Source organism: Mastomys coucha, unplaced genomic scaffold (genome assembly GCF_008632895.1).
Source record: "Mastomys coucha isolate ucsf_1 unplaced genomic scaffold, UCSF_Mcou_1 pScaffold7, whole genome shotgun sequence".
In the NCBI taxonomy this organism is placed as follows: domain Eukaryota; kingdom Metazoa; phylum Chordata; class Mammalia; order Rodentia; family Muridae; genus Mastomys; species Mastomys coucha.
Genome location: NW_022196913.1, coordinates 87,038,717 through 87,057,998, shown reverse-complemented (window position 1 = coordinate 87,057,998; position 19,282 = coordinate 87,038,717). Strand labels below are relative to the sequence as shown.

The 19,282-nt window shown below is 35.9% G+C and overlaps 1 protein-coding gene and 1 pseudogene across 6 annotated transcripts in view; one reads left to right on the top strand and one right to left on the bottom strand.

Annotated features, from left to right (window-relative positions):
• The window catches only part of Csmd3 (CUB and Sushi multiple domains 3), a 1,179,548-nt gene that overhangs the window by 207,124 nt on the left and 953,142 nt on the right, over positions 1-19,282 (top strand). The gene's annotated exons all lie outside the window — the stretch shown is intronic.
• LOC116082566 lies at positions 9,654-12,675 on the bottom strand (annotated as a pseudogene).

Genomic DNA, 19,282 nt, shown 5'->3' with positions numbered 1-19,282 from the left:
CCTAGCTCGACCAGAAAACAGACTACCTTTCCCAGTCCCACATTTTCTTGCATGTGTATAAGTATATATTGTGTGTGTCTGGTATCCTTGCAGGCTAGCAACAGCTGTTGTTGGCCCCGAAGCTGGAGTTCCAATTATTCATCACTGTGTAGGTGCTGGGGGAAACAACACAGTTCCTCTGCAACAAGTGCTTTTAGCTCCTGAGCCATCTTCTCAGCCGTGCCGTGCCGTAACCCTTGCTTTATAGAATTAAGTAGTAAAGCAGTCTCATAGTGTTTACTTTTCTTCTTTAGGCCTTCAGATCTTCAAGTATTCAGCTATTTGTTTGTTTATCTTTGTTATTGCTTTTATTCTCCCTGTATTTAAGGAAGAAAATAAATATGATAAAATGTGTCAGATTCAAATAAAGAACATGTATATTATGTATGTGTATATTGCAAATATATTAAGAAAATGAATTGAACATCACTTTGCTCATTTTAAAACAAATGCAGTAATTTTTTTTATCTTCTAAATGAAACAGAATGATGCTCACGAATACCTAATTTATTATAGACATATATAAAAAATTAAGAAGAAACAATAGGGAATAATTTTGATAGTACATATCATGGTATGGTTGTTAAATTTTTTATTTTAATATATACAATTTTTTATCGCATACTTATAGAATATAAAGACAAAAGCACATTTTTTTCAGAAATGTTTTTAAGATCTCAACTCCTCAGCAAAAACTATCTGGTAATCTTGGTGCTACAAGCTGATTTTTCTTGAAAAGGCACGTCTCATATTTAAACAAGACAAGACAACAATGTATGAACTGTAGTGTGTGGTTTCAAAAAGCCACTTGTGTCTAGGTCAAGTTCAAGTGAATCGTTGTAAAGCACTGGTTGGACAAAGGATACAAGAGCAATGGAAATCCACCTCGGGCTGGACCATCTGTGTGACAGGCATGACTCCAGGTCAAACATCTGCTTTGTCAAACAGACTTATAAATGGCATGTGAGTAACTGCTTTTTGATTTGCAAGGATAAATTTGCAGAATATTTTTGCAATCTAAAATTATGTTCACACAGGCAAAGTTCTCTAAATCGAAATTGCAGCTACATTTTAAATCATGTAATGGCTCAATTACTCCATGCCAATTTTAACATTTGTGGGGTTAAAGAGATTAGTTGATACTCATGTACTAATTTCTGTAAGGATTTACTTACAACAAGCTGACATCAGTATGAGACCAAGAGTTCACACTAACTACATGGTAAATATTGCTAAGGAAGGAATGGCACAATACTTTATTAATACTAACAATATGAAGAAATTTTTGCTGTTAGGGTTGTCAGGAATAGCCAAAGCTTTAAAATTCCCTTCACTTTCTAAGTTTCTACTGCTTTCAATCTATTCATCTTATTTTCTATCTACCGGTTTTATTATTGTCATACAAATACGTTGTTTTACAAACTACGACCTAGATTCCATACTATATTTATAATACTGCTCATTAATGACATAAAAATGTAGTAAAAAGACAGATAAAGTAATTCATTAAGATAAGACCTAATAATCTTGGCAGAGGGAGAAACAAACACACACAAATGAACACACGCATGCATGCAGACACACACGCACATACATATAGACATATACACACATGCACGCACACAAGCATGCATGCAGACACAGACACAGACATAGTCACACACATACATAGACATATACACACATATTCACACACACATGCATGCACACACACATGCTTGCACATACACACACACATAAGCACATGCACACATGTGCACGCACGTGCGCATGTGTATACACTCACACACACACACACACACACACACACACACACACACACAAGCAATTTTCTGCATGTCTTTCCTAGATATTTTCTTTAAACAACTAAAGGAAATTAGCTTCTTATCTTCTCTCTCCAGTATCTTTTAGTTACTTTGGTGGCCTATTTTGAGAACCCCGGGGATTTGTAAACAACATTGCTTTTTCATGACTTCTTTGCAATTATCATAAACATATATTTAACCTAGCACTGGAAAAGAGTTGAATTTAAATCCCTTTTCCTCTGAAGTCATCATTTTGTATCCACCAGAATCATAAAAAGATTTAAGAGACAAAAACCAGTGATGTTTATTTAACTCTACATTGCTGATAATGAAAAACTTCATCTTTCAAGGTGAAATTTAATAAATTACATAAAGCTTCAAAGGGTGCATTTTAATAATCAAATGAAACTTGACATTATATAACAATTTACTTGAGTGTAATCAAAATTAGAGTAAAACAATAAGGTAAACCACACATTTAAGGGAATAAGTATGAGCTAGATCTCAAAATGAAGAATTGTGAGTCAGTAAGTATTGTTTCTCCCCTTCACATGTTGGAAGTAACTGGTCATTCCACTCTTGTGGAAATTACAATGATCTCTATTTCAGAGTGTCTTATATCAATAAGCTAATGAGAGATTTTTCTTTGAGTGTCATATTTGACATTTTTTGCTTCAAATAACACTTAAGGTTTATATAATAAGTTCAAGGTATATTGGTAATAAACTATTTTAAATATCTGATGAAATGATTATTAGCAAAATTAGTCTTTTTTTAATCTTTTTTCCAGTCCAGTCTTTATTCCCCTCCTTATCCTCCTTTGACTGTTCTTAATCCCATACCTCCTCCCTTGAAACCCCCATTCCAAGAGGATGTCCCCACTCCCTGCCCCTACTCCATCAGACTTCCCCACTGTCTGGGGTCTCAAGTCTTTTGAGGGTTGGTGCCTCTTCCTACACCGAGTATTTTAATTATGTTCTTTGCTAGTGAGACAAACTTCTGGGAGACACATTTCAGGGAATTATCTAATTTTAGTCATCCTTGTGATAGGAAAGTTATGGTAGAGCCTGTCGTGGTTTGAGTGACTGACTTATGTGGCAGCAAAAACATGAACTAGTCTTTTCACATCTCTGCTGAGGATGCTGCAAAGTCCTTGATTCTGAATTAGATTTTCCCCAATTTCACCTAGCCCCACTGTGGTCCTGTGACTGTCAGCTAGAAGCTGTATCTAGAAGATTCCATACCTTTCCAACAGAGCACCATCATCTGGGGACTAAGTATTTAATCATATGTGCCTATGGGAAATATTTCACCTTAAAACCATAGCAGTAAGTGATATCACTAACTGTATACAATATGAAAAAATAAGTAATTAAATACAAATGCTCTAAGAATACAAATTATGTCATTCATTTATGTATGTAACATTGAAAACAGACATAAAGCAATTTTATGAGAAATGATTCATACTTGTCAAACAATACTTTAATGAATTATGCTTACTTTTGTGGGTTGATGGAAATACTTGATTGTAGTTGTCAATACATGGAAATAGTAACTAGATTTTGATTGATGACTAATAAGTTTATTGAAGCAAACAAGAAAAATAAACCCAGCATAGGTACTAGGCTACTACAAATTAAACATTTATTCCAGTAGAGTTAAAGGAATTGTCACAGTTATATTAAGATGACATGATTTAAAAAGAAGAAAAATAGCAGGGTTGTGGTGGTGCACACCTTTAATCCCAGCACAGGAAGGCAGAGGCAGTCGCATTTCTGAGTTTGAGGCCAGCCTGGTCTGTAGAGTGAGTTCCAGGACAGCCAGAGCTATACAGAAAAACCCTGTCGTCTTGAAAAACCAAAAAGAAAAAGAAGAAAAATAATGACAGAATTTAGAGGAAACATATGACTATCTAAAACCTATTGTGACCCAGACTTCTGAGTAAGTTTTGCATATGTTTCATGAGGGATGAGATAGTAGGACATCATTCAGATGGGAGATGCATCATATTATTGCTCAGCTGACTAGGTCAGAGGTTAAGTGTGAAAGAGTGCTAGATAGTTTTGCATGCACTTGACAAATACTAAAGTAACTAAATATTTGGGAACCTCAATTAATAGATGTCTCCATAAGATGGAATATAGGTTGTTACTTACAATAAGCAAGGATCCACACTCTGTGGTGAAAACTTTTTTCTTTTTTTAAATGTATATTTTATTAGATATTTTCTTTATTTACATGTCATATGATATCTCCTTTCCCAGTTTCCCCTCTGAAGAAAAGAAAAAAAAATAGTAAAATAATATAAAAACAAAACAAAACAAAAACAAACCCCTGTTCCCTCCCCCTGCCCCCTACTCACCAACCCATCCTCTCCTGCTTACTGGCCCTGGCATTCCCCTACACTGGGGCATAGAACCTTCACAGGGACAACGGCCTTTCCTCCCATTGATGACTTGACAATTCTCTGCTATACATATGCTGCTGGAGCCATGAGTCCCAACATTTGTACTCTTTGGTTGGTGGTTTAGTCCCTGGGAGCTCTGAGGGTACTACTTAGTTCATATTGTTGTTAGTCCTAAGGGGCTGCAAACCCTTCAGCTCCTTGGGTCCTTTCTCTAGCTCCTTCACTGGGGGACCCTGTACTTAGTCCAATGGATGGCTGTGAGCCTCTACTTCTGTGTTAGTTGTGTACTGTCAGAGCCTCTCAGTAGACAGCTTCATTAGGCTTCTGTCAGCCAGCATTTGCTGGCATCCACAATAGAGTCTGGATTTGATGTCTGAATATGGAAAGGATTCCTAGGTAGAGCAGTGTCTGGATTATCCCTCCTTCAGTCTCTGCTCCATACTTTGTCTCTGCAACTTCTTCCATTGTGTATTTTGTTCCCCCTTTTAAGAAGAAACAAAGTATCTACATTTGGTTCTTCTTTCTTCTTGAGTTTCTTGTGGTTTGTGGATTTTACTTTGTGTATTTCGATCTTCTGGGCTAATATCCACTTATCAGAGAGTACATACCATGTGTGTTCTTTTGTGATCAGGTTACCTCACTCAGGATGATATTCTCCAGATCCATCCATTTCCCTAAGAATTTCATAAATTCATTGTTTTAATAGCTGAGTAATATTCCATTGTATAGATGTACCACTTTTTCTGTACCCATTCCTCTGTTGAGGGACATCTTGTTTATTTCCAGTTTCTGGTTATTATAAATAAGGTTGTTATGAACATAGTAGATCATGTGTCCTTATTACATGTTGGAGCATCTTTTGGTTATATGCCCAGGAGTGCTATAGCTGGGTCGTCTGTTAGTACTATGTCCAATTTCCTGAGGAACCATCAAACTGTTTTCCAGAGTGGTTGTACCAACTTGCAATCCCACCAGCAATGAAGGAGTGTTCCTCTTTCTCCACAACCTCTCCAGCATCTGCTGTCACCTGAGTTTTTATCCTAGCCATTCTGAATGGTTTCCTTGATGACTAAGGATGCTGAACATTTCTTTAGGTGCTTCTCAGCCATTCAGTATTCCTCAGTTGAGAATTCTTTGTTTAACTCTGTGCCCTATTTTTTAATAGGGTTATTTGGTTCTCTGGAGTCTAACTTCTTGAGTTCTTTGTATACATTGGATATTAGCCCTCTATTAGATATAGGGTTGGTAAAGATCTTTTTCCCAATTTGTTGGTTGCTGTTTTGTCCTATTGACAATGTCTTTTGTGTTACAGAAGCTTTGCAATTTTATGAGGACACATTTGTCAATTCTTGATCTTTCCCCTGTGCCCATGTGCTCGAGGTTCTTCCCCTTTTTCTTTTGTATTAGTTTCAGTGTATCTGGTTTTATGTGGAGGTTCTTGATCCATTTGGCCTTGCTGAGATGAAAACTTTAACATTGATATTTTATTTAGCCAGGTTTTCTCACAATATTTAAAAATATTAAAATAACATTTTGTGTAATGCAAAGCATGATAAAATGAAAATAATCAAATAATGCTAAATATGCTTTTGAAGTAAAAGTGAAGTGAACAGTGGTCGCAGATATTCTCTCTGGTGACAGCCCTCAGTGTGTGATCTCTGCACTGTGATGGAAATGATAAATGCTTTATTTGTAAGCCTTTGCTGAATGATTGTCACACAATTGCATGTTATTTTTGTTTTGTTTTAATTAAACAATGAGCTGACACCTTACTACAGGTGGCTTCTAGTTGAAATTCTGAAATAATTATTTCCCATACACATCAAATATTTGAGTGTATTTAATGTATCAAAGGAATAGCGCTGCTTATGAAAATATTGCTTAAATATTTTGTGATCTCTGGTCAATTTTCACAGAGATCTGTGTGCCCCCTATGTGTGTCCACTTTCTATCTTTGCTCTCTACCTTATAAACTGTGCTGTCACCATTGGAAGCTGACAATTGTCCTAGAATTAAAAGGAAAAGCATTTGAATTAAAAAAAAAAAGCAAGCAAACAGACACACAAGAAAACCATGGCTCTTCATTTATTTACTCAGTACCTGAATATAAAATATTGGGCCTGTATACAGAGAACAATAAAACAGAATCTCATGGGAAACAATGAAAAATAATAATACTAAATGAACTCAATTTCAACATTTGTAAAATGTGTCACAATGTCGAAAATCTATGAGAGTCATTCTAAACATGAAAATTACAACTAAATAACTGGGTAGATCTTCACAGGAAGACTAACAATCTACTCATCTGGAACCTTGTGGACTCTCAGAGACTGAACAGGCTGGACCTGGCCCCCCACCCCATGCATATGTGGCATATGAGCCACTCAGTCTTCATGCAGGCCTTCAACAATGGAATGGGGGCTATCCCATACACTGTTCCCAGTCTGTGGAATATGATCTTCGAGCTGCCCTGCCTGTCTGGCCTTGGAGGAAGAGGACATGCCTAGTCCCACAGAAACTTGATGTGCCAGGGTTGGGGGGAGAAAGAGAGGGAAGAAGGGGAGGGATTCTGTGTGTGTGTGTGTGTGTGTGTGTGTGTTTGTGTGTGTGAGTGTGTGTGTGTGTGTGTGTGTGTGTGTGTGTGTGTGTGTGAACTTGGAAGAGGGCAGAGATCAGGATGTAAAATGAATAAATAAAGAAACAGGGTTGATTACTAAGAAAAGAAGTTGAAAGTCTGAACTTCACTATGAATTGCTCTGGAATGTTTCCAATAGGGAAAACAATAACAAAGCATCATTAGCTGAAAGGGGTAAATATACAAGTCACATTTACCACTTACTGAAATATTTTATTTGAAAACAGCTGAAACACACAGAACAACCATGTGATTCTTGTGGTTACGATAAATAATACTTGGTTTTAAAATAAGTATCTAACTTGGAAGAATGTTCTTTCTTGTTTGCTTGCTTTTTTCTTTCTTTCTTTCTCTCTTTCTTTCTTTCTTTCTTTCTTTCTTTCTTTCTTTCTTTCTTTCTTTCTTTTTTTCTTTCTTTCTTTCTTTATCATATTATGAGTATTTGGCCTGCATGCATGTCTGCTCCTCATAATTGTGCAGTTCCTGAGGCGGCCAGAAGAGGCCAGCACATGCCCTAGAACTGGAATTAAAGATGGTTGTTAACTGCCTTATGAATGCTGAAAATTGAATCCGTGGTCTTTGGAAAAGCAGTCAGTTCTCTTAGTCATTGATCCAGCTACAGCCTCTGGATTTCTTTTTGTTTTCTTTTTTAATAAATTTGTTATACTATGTTTTTTTTTTTCTTGTGCTTACTTTACATTGCCAAAATGATATTCCTTAACCTGTAGAAACGGTTCTTTTTATATTTTGTATTTTATATATTTTGTAATTTTTGCCCAAATACGTTGATGGGCATCTTAGTCCAATATTGCAAAGCTATTTTTCCTGTGCCTTATTCTGTTTTAGATGGTGCTCTCCAAGCTCATGTTTTCCGAAATGACAGACCCTTTTTTTACCTATTGCCCAATAACATTCTATTTTCTTTATCAGGACCACTTTTACATTAGCCGCTATGAATATTGCAACAGAGACATGGTGTGTAGTTGTCATTTTGTAATACTTACTTTCCTTGTTCATATGTCCAGTACTAGGATTCCCACATAATACAGTGTGCTTCTAGCTGTAAGTATTTTGGGAAACTATGTTCTACATCTTTCTAAGAATATTGAACTCACGGTATGGCTGAGTACTTTTAAGCTTTGCCTTTTCTCAGGCCTCAAGTAATTTTTTTTAATTACTCAGCAAAGTCACACACTCTCATCAGGATTAAACTCCAACAACTGCCTGGTCTTCGAGTGGTCTTGTTCTGGATTCAACTCTACAGTTATTTCTCTCCTTGAGACTTAGTGGAGTGTGGGATTGTATATGTCCATGTAGAGCTGTATCAGTTTCTATGCAGAATATACAGCGTGCATTCCCAGTGCTTCTCAAGTTCCTGCTCCCTTGCATGGCTTTTCTCAGTATCCAGGTTACAAATGTAGTAGCCTTGTCACACCTTGCTTTATTTTTATGGAGACAAACTAACAGAGACAGATATACTGCAAAGGCATAGTCCATGCACCAAGGAAAACTTCAAAATCATGGGACCACTTCACACGTCTTTCATCTTTCATGGATGAAATGCATTGCATTTCCTGTTATTCAATGTCTGAAGACACTACTTCATGTACTTTATTTAGTTTTCATTATTGATGGTAAGAGAACAAGTCTAGAATTATCTCTCAATTGTTTTCTGAAAGACACTAAGATTTTTTTCCATCAACCAAATATAAAAAAATCTAGGATCCCTGCCATTTTACCAAAAGATGTTTAGAGGTTTAATGTGTGTGTCTCTCTCTGTCCAAATTTCCTTTAAAATATCTATAAAAGTGAGACTAAAGGGTATGTAATAAAAATCTATCTTAAAAATAATGAACTTAAAATGAAAGTTACATATGTGAAATGCTCCCCTTAAAGAATGAAAACATTAAAAATTACCTAAAATATTGTAATATATACTAAAGCCATAAAGGACGTATATGATAGGAGAAAAGATTGATCATGTTAAGCTTGAGCAGGGCTTTTTTGATTGTCTTGTACTATACAGTTGTGTAATGTTAGTTTTAATGTGGGAAACAAAATTTTAGAGTGAAATAAATTAATTGGTAGATTTACATGACAAGAAATAACATTCAGGTGAAAAAAAGCTTACAGCAGCTATGAGTTTATGACACATCCTCTAAGGGAAATTATTTTATCTTCAGATGAAAGTCCATTTTGAAGATAATGACCTTTCCCAAGGTCAGTTACAATTAATTTTAAGGCACTTCCTTTCTGATTAACAATTTCACTGACATCATTAATAACAAAAGGCCAGTAGTTAAGAAAGGCTAAATCCACTTATTTTTTTGAATTTTTACGGAACAAGTTGGATTATCTTAATTATATTAAACTTTTATTTTTCCCTTTGACAGAAACATATATTTTTTTTTGTAAAAGGTAAATTTCTGTGTATTCATGCCTAATCTTCCAAAATTGTGTAAACATTTTTTTTTTAATAACTGGACCCCAGCCCAGAAAGACCGGAAGGAACCCAAGTCACTGGGCTGGTGGAGTTCCTCTTAATTTTTTATTGATTTCTTTATTTACTTTACATCACAAATGCTTACCACCCCTCATCATTTGCACAAATTTCTGTCAAGTCCAAATGTAATTTCAAATGAGGTAGGTAGTCTCTACTCAGACCTGGGTCTCCGAGGTGTCTGTCAAGGCCTATGCCATGAACGCACTAAATTTTCAGGCGGGGAGCACTGAGGGTGGCACCAGCCCATGGAGAAGCTCCTCAGTTGGCCATTTTCTCGATCTCAATCAAATCATCTGTGTCCAACTCTTTATCTTCTTATTAAAATGTTCCAGGACTCTGTTGGGGATATTCATGCTGTGCTTGTAGTCAACCGTGTTTACTGCCAGACCCCTCTTGCCAAAGTAGCCTGTGCACCCAATATGGTGTCGATAGCTCTCATCTTCCCGTCCTTGTCTATAGGAATGTCAAAATTGATGACCATAGATATTTGTTCAACATCAGTATCACGGGCACACACATTGGTGTTCAGCAGAACTTTCTCTTTGACTCCTCGGAAGCGCTCCATCACAGCAGCTCTCTACTCTACCATCATCTCTCCACTTAGCAGGGCCACCTGGTGGCCCTCTTTTGAGAGCGCTGCTGCCATCCAGCTAGCTGTTTTGCAGGTATAGCAGAAGATCATGGCTTGGGTGATGGTGGTGGCCCCATAAAGGTTACACAGGGCCTGGAACTTCTCCTCTCTGTTACTGCAAAGGACATAATACTGTTTGATGGGGTCCAAAGTCTCCTCTTCACGCTTCAGTTTGATGATGTTGGGGTCTGGGACCGCCTTCCAGGCAAACTTCCATACTGAGTCTTCAAAGGTGACAGAGAAAAGCAGCATCTGGCAGTTTCTGGGCAGCATCCTCTGGATGCGGATGCTTTGGTCTTGGTGGCCCCGAGTCACTATCATCACATCAACCTCCTCCAGAACAAACACCTTGATCTTCTTGGGGTCAATGAACTTCAGCTTGGAGCATCAGTTCAGGACACTCCCAGCGGGTACAAATGATAATCTGCGCACTGACCTTCTGACCTCTTTCCAATTTGTTGCCTCGACCAGCATAAGCTAGCTTCAGTTCAGGGTAAAGCTTGCCCATCTGCTCAATCACTTTTCCTGTTGGAAGAGCAAGCTCATAGGGTGGAGAGAGACAGAGGCACTGGGGATAGCTTTTTGCAGACCCTACTTGGCTGAGCATGGCTAACCCAAAGGCAGCTGTTTTACCAGTACCAGAGTGAGATTGAGCAATTAAGTTCTGCAGGGGTTCAGCAAGCATCAAAGGTAATGCATTTTCCTGAAATTTGGAAGGGCAGCTGAAACCCAAAGTATGGACTCCCTGGAGAAGCTGAGGTTTCAGGCAAAGCTCTTCAAAGGACTGAGTAGAGTGGGGAGCTTGGGTCCATCTGCCGGATTTCCACTTGGTTGGTGTTACCCACAGATTGCTTCTGATCAGGTTGTTGACCAGCTCTGTCCTCTTTCTCACCTTCCTCTGTCTTCTCTGCGTTAGCATTGGTCTTAACAAAAGAACCATTGACATCTGGTTTGATTTCCTCCATAAGATGCAAGTTGCTCAACAATCAGGGGCCTGGAAAGTGGATTCAGTGCTTGGACTTGGTCTTGGACTTGGCCTCGACCCGGTCAGCAGCTCAGCAGCTCCGGCCATCACAGCTCAACATAGCTGACAGAAAAATACCGAAATGAAACTCTACAAACACTGGTTGGCCAGTAGTTTTAGTTTGATTTTGTTACTATTTACTGAACAATGCCAGTGTTTATCTCAAAACCTTAAGAAGCAACATAGGAGATTTTCTCTTCTAAACCATAAAACCCAGCAAATACTTCAAAAATACAGTACCATGAATTATTTTTATCTATCTTTAAACATATAGACATAATAAATAAGAATGAATTTTCTTATGTTTTTACAATGGAATATTTGTGTTAAATATTTAATTTTTTTACTTTCTTAGACTACATGAGTTTAAATTGTCTTAATTAATGGATATTTTTCTTAATTAAATATATTGATGTCACTGTGCTGCATAAAGAATTCTGGAATATTTCAATAGCAATGAATATATTCATATTATTTTACATTAAAATAATCATAGACTTCAATAAAAATAAGCTCAATTTATTCTTAAATATATTCTTGTGTAATCACATTTTGTTATTATCTACACAACTCAAATTATATTTAATTGTTAAAACTGCAATGCAATTATATCATGAAAGCACCAGCCATTCACCACAGGATTTTCAAACACACTCCAATTTTCTCAATCAAGTCAGTTTATAAAGAAAAAAAGACTAAAATGATGATATTGTGGGTTACTCTACATGGAAAAGTACCCATTTTCTCATTTTTGCATAGTTAAATTTAATTTGATAGTTTGATAAAGAACATAAATAATGTGAAATAGTAATGGTGTATGTTGTGATGTTTTAATATCTTATTACAAACTATAGTCATTATGTTAGGTTACTTATATATTCTCAGTCATTTATGTTAATATTTATAGTATGATATCCTCCAACAATATTTTATCCAGGTTCTGATATATAATATACAACCTACCATTCAGTAGATAGAATTTCTTTCTCTTATCTAACTACAACTTAGTTCTCACTTACCAGTAATTGGCCATTCAGTACTTCCCTGTAAGTTCCTCAGCCCTTGATAAATGCTGTCACTGTTATACCTTAAGATCTATGAGATCTAACCCTACTCACAAGTGACATCATGCATCCTTGTCTTTTTATGCCTATATATATATATCCTTTGAGAGTTTCACACAACTCTTTTGATCATATTAGATCTTTCTCACATCCTTCCCAATAATACCCTATTGTTTGTTATCCAGCTTATTGTTTTAATTTAAAATCCCTCAAGACTAATAAATGGCACCCCAACATTTTTTGGATGTGCAGTCCTTTATTGGAGACCAGTCAACGTCCCAGGCACTGTATTCTTAGAGAAAACTTTCTCTCCCTTTCTCAGTAGCTAATTATTTCCAGGAGCCCCTGGCTGGGCAGAGAGAGTGTGGCCAACTTCTCTCCATGCTTGGGTTTGCTCTTGTGGGAGCTTGAGGAAAGTTTGTGCACGTGTCACAACTGTTATGACTTCTTATGCACAGCTGCTCTGCTGCATTCAGAAGATAACGTTTCCCTCAGGCTTACCCATTCTTCTTGTCTTCTGCAATGATTCCTGGAGCTTGTGAATAGGGGTTCAACATACATGTCCCTTTAGTGCTGAGCCATAACAAGTCTTTGATCTTCTACATGCCAATCAGTGTTGGCTCACTGTATTAATCACTATCTACTACATATAAAATCTTCTCAGTTTATAGAAGAGAAATGCATTGATCTATGAGTATAATGATGTGCCATTGTGGGTCAGATTAATACTATATCTAGTTAACAGGGTAGTAATAGTTTCTTTCCTAAGGCCTCCTGCATTTCTAATGACAGGTTGTTAGCTTGATACTAGTACCAGATGTGGGGTTTATCCTGTAGAATAGGAATTTTTTCCTTTTCTACACAATAACCATTTGTAACAGTTATGATGATGACATATTTTGGTTTTGATTGCATTTTTCTGGTTACTAGTCAGGTAAGCATTTTTTTTCCTACTCGGCATTGGTTGTTTTAGGGACAGAATCCTGTTTATGCCTGAGTCACCTCTAACTCTCTAATTGTCCTGTGTTAACCTCAACAGCTTTATGTTGGACTTTCAATGAATCCTAGGACTTGTCAATCAGTCTAAAAAGGACTTGTCCACATCAGCAGTAACTTGTTAGACATGTGTGTGTGTTCTTTGGATAAATGTCTGATTAATGCTCTCACTTTTTTGTTTTGTTACTGTGGTTTGGAATTTGTATTCTGCATATTAATGAATAGTTTGAAAACACGTCACCTACAATGCCTCTTTGCCCTTAATGCCTGTTCCCTTTGCTATCTGGTCTGTCTTGCTTGTTGTAACACCCTGTGGCTGTTCTTGTTTCCTTACCCATTTCAATTTCAGGTTATCTATTTAAATATTCGCTCATTATGAATTATTTGTACATCAGGTGAGAGAATTATAGTATTCACATATTCATGTGCATATCTTTTCTGTTGGATTCAGGGCCATTTTCTAAACAATAGGCTTTCTTAATATGTACTCTCACTATCTGCTTGTATTATGTGTAAAGGTATTTTTTTCCAGGGCTCTTAATTCCATGATTGCATGTGCTATGTATGACAGAATCATGCTGTTTTAAGCACTGGAGCCTTTATAATGTATCACAGAATATAGTCAGTAATGCAATGTTTTCTGCTCTGGTCAATTTTTCTGATGATTACTTTGGATTCTTGATGATACTTTTACTTCATACAAGTTTGTGAACCTTTTAACCAATACTATGAACATATATTTGCAGATTTGTAGAGGTATAGGAACATATATGTATATACAAATGTACTCTCCTCCACACATAGGCACACACACTGAGGATAATGGTGAATATCTGAGTATATATCAGAATGCTTTTACATTTGAGGTTAGTGCTCATTTTCTAGTTCTTTATCTTATCTATATAGGTTTCATTATACATATCTCTTATGTTCTTAGGTATATTTATCACTGGATAATTCAATTTTCCAATAGCATTTATTACAACTAAATTTATATTTGTTTAATTCTATTTTAATTAAGTATTAGTACATAACAGAATTACTGATTTTTCTATGCAAGGAGTATTTTTTAGTGTGAAAGTTTGAAGATAGTGATAGAAAGAGATTAACATTTCAGAGATAATTTTCTTAGAAATATTTTCCTGAAATGAACAGCAAGAAAACATATCTTTATCCCACTCCACCCAAAATGAAAATGTTACTTTTTGATTATTCTCTGTGAATCTGTAATTCTAATACATTTACTACCATAAAATAATAAACATTAAGTAAGTGGTAGACTGGGAAGCTCAAACAAGAGGATGACTGAGACTGCACACCCAGCCTCCATTACAAACAGAGACCAGAGACTGTGCTTCAAAGGTAAATTAATAATCAAGAAAGAAACAGAAAGTGATGTAGAAACTGAAGCTACAAAGCTGTCTCAATTGTATAAAGTACCCTTTATCTTCTTCCCAATTAGATGCATGATGAGAGCATTCCCCCCACAAAGCTAAGGAAAATGAGGGAGCAAGAAATAAACAAACAGAAACAGTGGGAGCTATAGCTACAGTGGAAGGAAAAGGGACTCTATTATCAACCAAAGCAGAACCCTATAAGAACAGCAGATGGTTCACTCCATTCTGAATTCTACTTATGTATTCTTTGCTCTAGGATTTTCCTATCATTTTTACTATGTTATGTGAAACCTTCCACCATGTGTTTTCAATGAATTGTGTGTTTTTAAACATAGAATGGAATTTCATTGATGCATTTAAAGATAGTTTCATTGTTGTTTTGTATGTTTGCTGTATTGTTTTGTTTTCTTTTTGTTTGTTTTTTTGTTTGTTTTGTGGTTACTCTTGCAACATTTGTGTATTAGACATTCAGTTCTGGAGAATTATTTAGAAGAAAATATATACAAATACATGACAGTCAAAGATTAAGATCCATACCATCTAAATAACTTCTATAAATCAATGAAAGAAAAGCAAATAATTTGTTTTATTTTCAGACAGCAGGTAGTTGTGATAGTGAATAAAGAGAATGAATATTTAGTAGATAAATTGAACTACAAATATTCTCAAATCACATTATTTTCTGAATATTGTCTTTCTTATAAACCCATTGTACTTTTAAAAAGACTGTGTTATTGACTTAATGTGTAATCCTTGAATTTGTGTTCACCTTATAATCAAGAAATAATTTCATCAGATCTTATTTTACAAAAGAATTTATTCTGTGACAAGAATTATAGATGAATTTAGATTTCATACAATAGCATAAACATTATAATTTGAATATGGTAGATAACACAAAAGAATGGCAAATTGCATGAGAATTTTCTTTGACTGCCCTTGAGTAAAAAGAACATTGTTAATAGGAATTCATCAAAGCAAAGGATCAAGTAGGTGGGGAATATCCATCAGTCCCAATTCTCCTCCAAGGAAGGTACAAATTAGATCCTATTCTTGTTGGCATGGCATCCAAATTTAGAGGCTCAGTGACTTCCTTCTCTGCCTAGGACTGATTCATGGGTGACTTTGAGCCTCTTACTGCAAAGTGCTTGGTGTTTTTGAGGACTGTTGAAGAAACTGAATGTTAGGTCCCAAGATCAAGCAGAAATAAATTAAGATTTTAGGTTTCCACGTGTCTTTCCAGAGAAATATGCTATGGCTTGCAGAAGCCTTAACGAACTAAGATTTTGCTGAATTTGATGGGAAAATATTTAACAGGCACCATGGTAGTGTATGGGTTTGTAGGTGACATGAGAAGTTTATAGTGCTCTTGAAGACTAACTTTCCAGGTCAGGTGCCTCTATTTTGATTTTATCAATAGAAGAGATCTTTTTTGAAATAAAAGTATAGTTTTTTCTTTGTCCTCTATACTTCAGTGTCAATTATGAAATAGCAGAGAGAATTCATTCATGTCTTTCAAAAACAAGAAAAATAGTAAAGACAAGTTTGGGAAGAGCTGGGAAATTCATGAATATATTGAACTCATTTTGTCTCCCAGAGTGGTTTTCTACTAAGTAGATATTGATAGATATCTCACTGTATTTATTAAACAGTTAATTATTTTATAGTTCTTGGTAATATGTAACAAGTTTTTAAAACACTACAATATGCATTTCTGAATTCTAAAATGTATAGAAATTTGGTAAAAAGTATCTTTGCATATAGTAGTAATACAATAAATATTAGGATATTAACTCTTCTTTGCTCTAATAGAGTATATTCATATAGGGTTGCCTTGCTATATAAAATCATAGGACTTAGGATTTTCCTACAAATGTTATTGAAATATACTTGAGTATATAATATATGTTGCTTCATTGTGGGTACTTAAGTTATATAAATATTTTGCATGTAAGCTTCTAGAACTTTCCAATTACTTAGCACAAGGAAGGATAAGGTGAAATCCCCTCTGAAGGAATCATGAGCAGCATGGCAGCTCAGAGATGATTTCCGGAATCAGGGGATACAGGTATTAGATCTCCCAGATGGTACCTTTGTATACTTTAAGGTCACATGCATTGATCTTTCTCATGTTCACTTAATTAGAAATATAACAACAGCGGATTTTTTTGGTGTTTGCTGGTCATATATTTATTATATTATTGAATCTATTGCTACAGATGATATATAGTATTGTGAAGTAGCTTGTCAGATATTCCCAGGCTTAAAAGATCTTTGTGATGGACCTCATCCTTCATAATCCACAATTTATAACCTCAAGCCTTGGACATAACATCCTAATAAATCAACAGAGGAAGAAGACCTGAATCATATCTCTTAGCTGGAAGCATGGAACATGAACTTCTCAGTAGGGATGTAATTGAACACTATCTCACTTGGCTCCAGGAATCCTAAATCTTATTATATTACAGTACAGCAGAGACTTTCTTGATAAAGACAGTGACACATTGCTACTCACTCCTGTAACAGCCATCAAATAAGACCATCAAACACATGAAAGGCTCAAGTCCCTCAGGAAAGCTGTTGTTGCAAGGACATTAGAAATACCATAAAGTCTGCCTAAAGTGGCATCTTTGGTGATCCCCTGATCTCATTATTTGAGGGAAGACTTTCATCTGCTCTGCTTGGATTTAAGGCTCACCCAACAAGACACAATATATAACAAGACTGGTAACTGAGCTTAGAGCCCACAATTGGGCAGGACATGCAGTGAACCTGTTACTTTTTTTCTAAATAAACCTAATATCAAATGAATACTTTTGTTACCTATAGATTAATGTAACTTTCAACACTTACCATGGGTGCTTCTTTTTTTGCAATAGGTGATGATAAACAAATTTACATTTGGTCAGTGTGCCAAAACTAAGTCTGTGAAGTTCTCAGCAATAATAGGACATCTATATTGCTGTCTACCTCCCAAGTTCAGAAAAAATTGATTTAACGAGGGGCAAAAAGTGTAAGCTGGCTGCTGTAAAACAGTGTTTCCTGGCCTTAGTAGGGAACTGGTACATGACTACTTACAGTGTCCCTGTCTGTATGCAAATGATCAAGCTAGGCAAAGTCCAAGTGTGAATCAGGGATGGGTCCATGAAATATTACTCCTCGCTGGGTTGCAATTGGCAGTTGATGGCTCTGAGTGGGAGAGAGGTTACTCTGCTCCCCTTTTGTTGTCTATGGCCTAATCAATGGCCTTATGCTCATTCAGGTTCTGACACTATTAAGTGAACAGTAGCTTTTGAAAGGACCATATGCACTTGGAAGACAGAAATGATGGGGAGAAGCATAAGAAGAGTTAGAAGGGAGGAAGTTGGTGTGGGTTTCTATAACATTTGTGAAATTCTCCAACAATCACACTCTGGGTATGAACTTAAATGGGTTTATGTAAGAGTCAGAGATAGGTTTCTCTTACATTGGTTGGCTTAGTGTAAAAAGCAAAACATGGTAATTCCAACAATCAGATGTTTCAAATCCAAGACTTGCAACTTATATAGTTTACAATTGGGAAATATTATGGATTGTAAGTACATACACAGACAAACACATGCATATACACATACATATACACAGTCAAACACATACACTTTTGTAAGAAATAAAACTGTCCAAATATATAAACAGGATAAATATTGTTTTTCTATTTTGGGAAGATGTTTGTTTTGAATGATTTTAATTCTTCAGGAATGTAAATATCTAATCGGGATGTTAAAATTATACATATCATGGTGAAGGGGTTGGTTTTCAAGGTTAAAGAAAAAGCATTTTAAGTTATCTAAGAATAATTAAAACAATAATAAAATAGAATAAAATGCATACCAAACTGACTACCTAAATTATGGCTTGTGTAAATATGCTCAGTTTGAAAATAGTCACATTTTATTAAACATTAATTAACCTTTGTAACAAGTAGCTTTTATGCTCAAATTTAAGACAATATAATAAAAGGAATGAGCTTTTATCCAGCAATTATTTTCTTTGTATTTTGTGCTTTATTTGTAGGGAAAGTATAATTGCTAATGTTTGAAATGGCACAAGTGTCACCTTTCACTCCTCTCCTGACCTCCCACCTGAAGTTCCAGTAAAATCAGAGCTACTTTTGTCGGAACTGTGCAGTGATTATTTTGTGAAATGGCTCTAGCACAATTCATATCTTTAATTCAGATCTCCAATGGACACTCTGAGGCTTCTTTGAATTCCAAAGTCAAGAAATGTGTTTTACTTAAGTAGAACATAACCTCTCATAAATTTTATATAAACGGCATAGTAAAACTTATAGGCCTTGAGTTTAACAAAACAATTCCTGCTTAGTTAAACTAAGTGTTGTACTACTGTCATTATCAACCAATTGATAAATATCATTTGAGAGAGTGCAACGGTTAAGAGACCAGATGCCAAGGCATCATTTTACATTGGGTCAGAAATGAAGACATACTTCCTACTATGCTGTTGATATTGGTTATTGATGAATAGGATAAATACAGCACTTTATGAAATTTTAAGAAACAAAACTAACATACAAATGTTAAAGACCAGCCTTCTCTAAGCCCAGGTTCCTGACAGGGGGCAGTTTGTGAGCTTTGGAAAAAAAAGGATGGGAAATTAAATTGTGGGTCCATGCTGGCAACCTAGGTTCTGCTGTGACGGCTTTCCAGATCTCTCTCCCTGTCCCTGTCCCTGTCCCTGTCCCTGTCCCTGTCTCTCTCTCTCTCTCTCTCTCT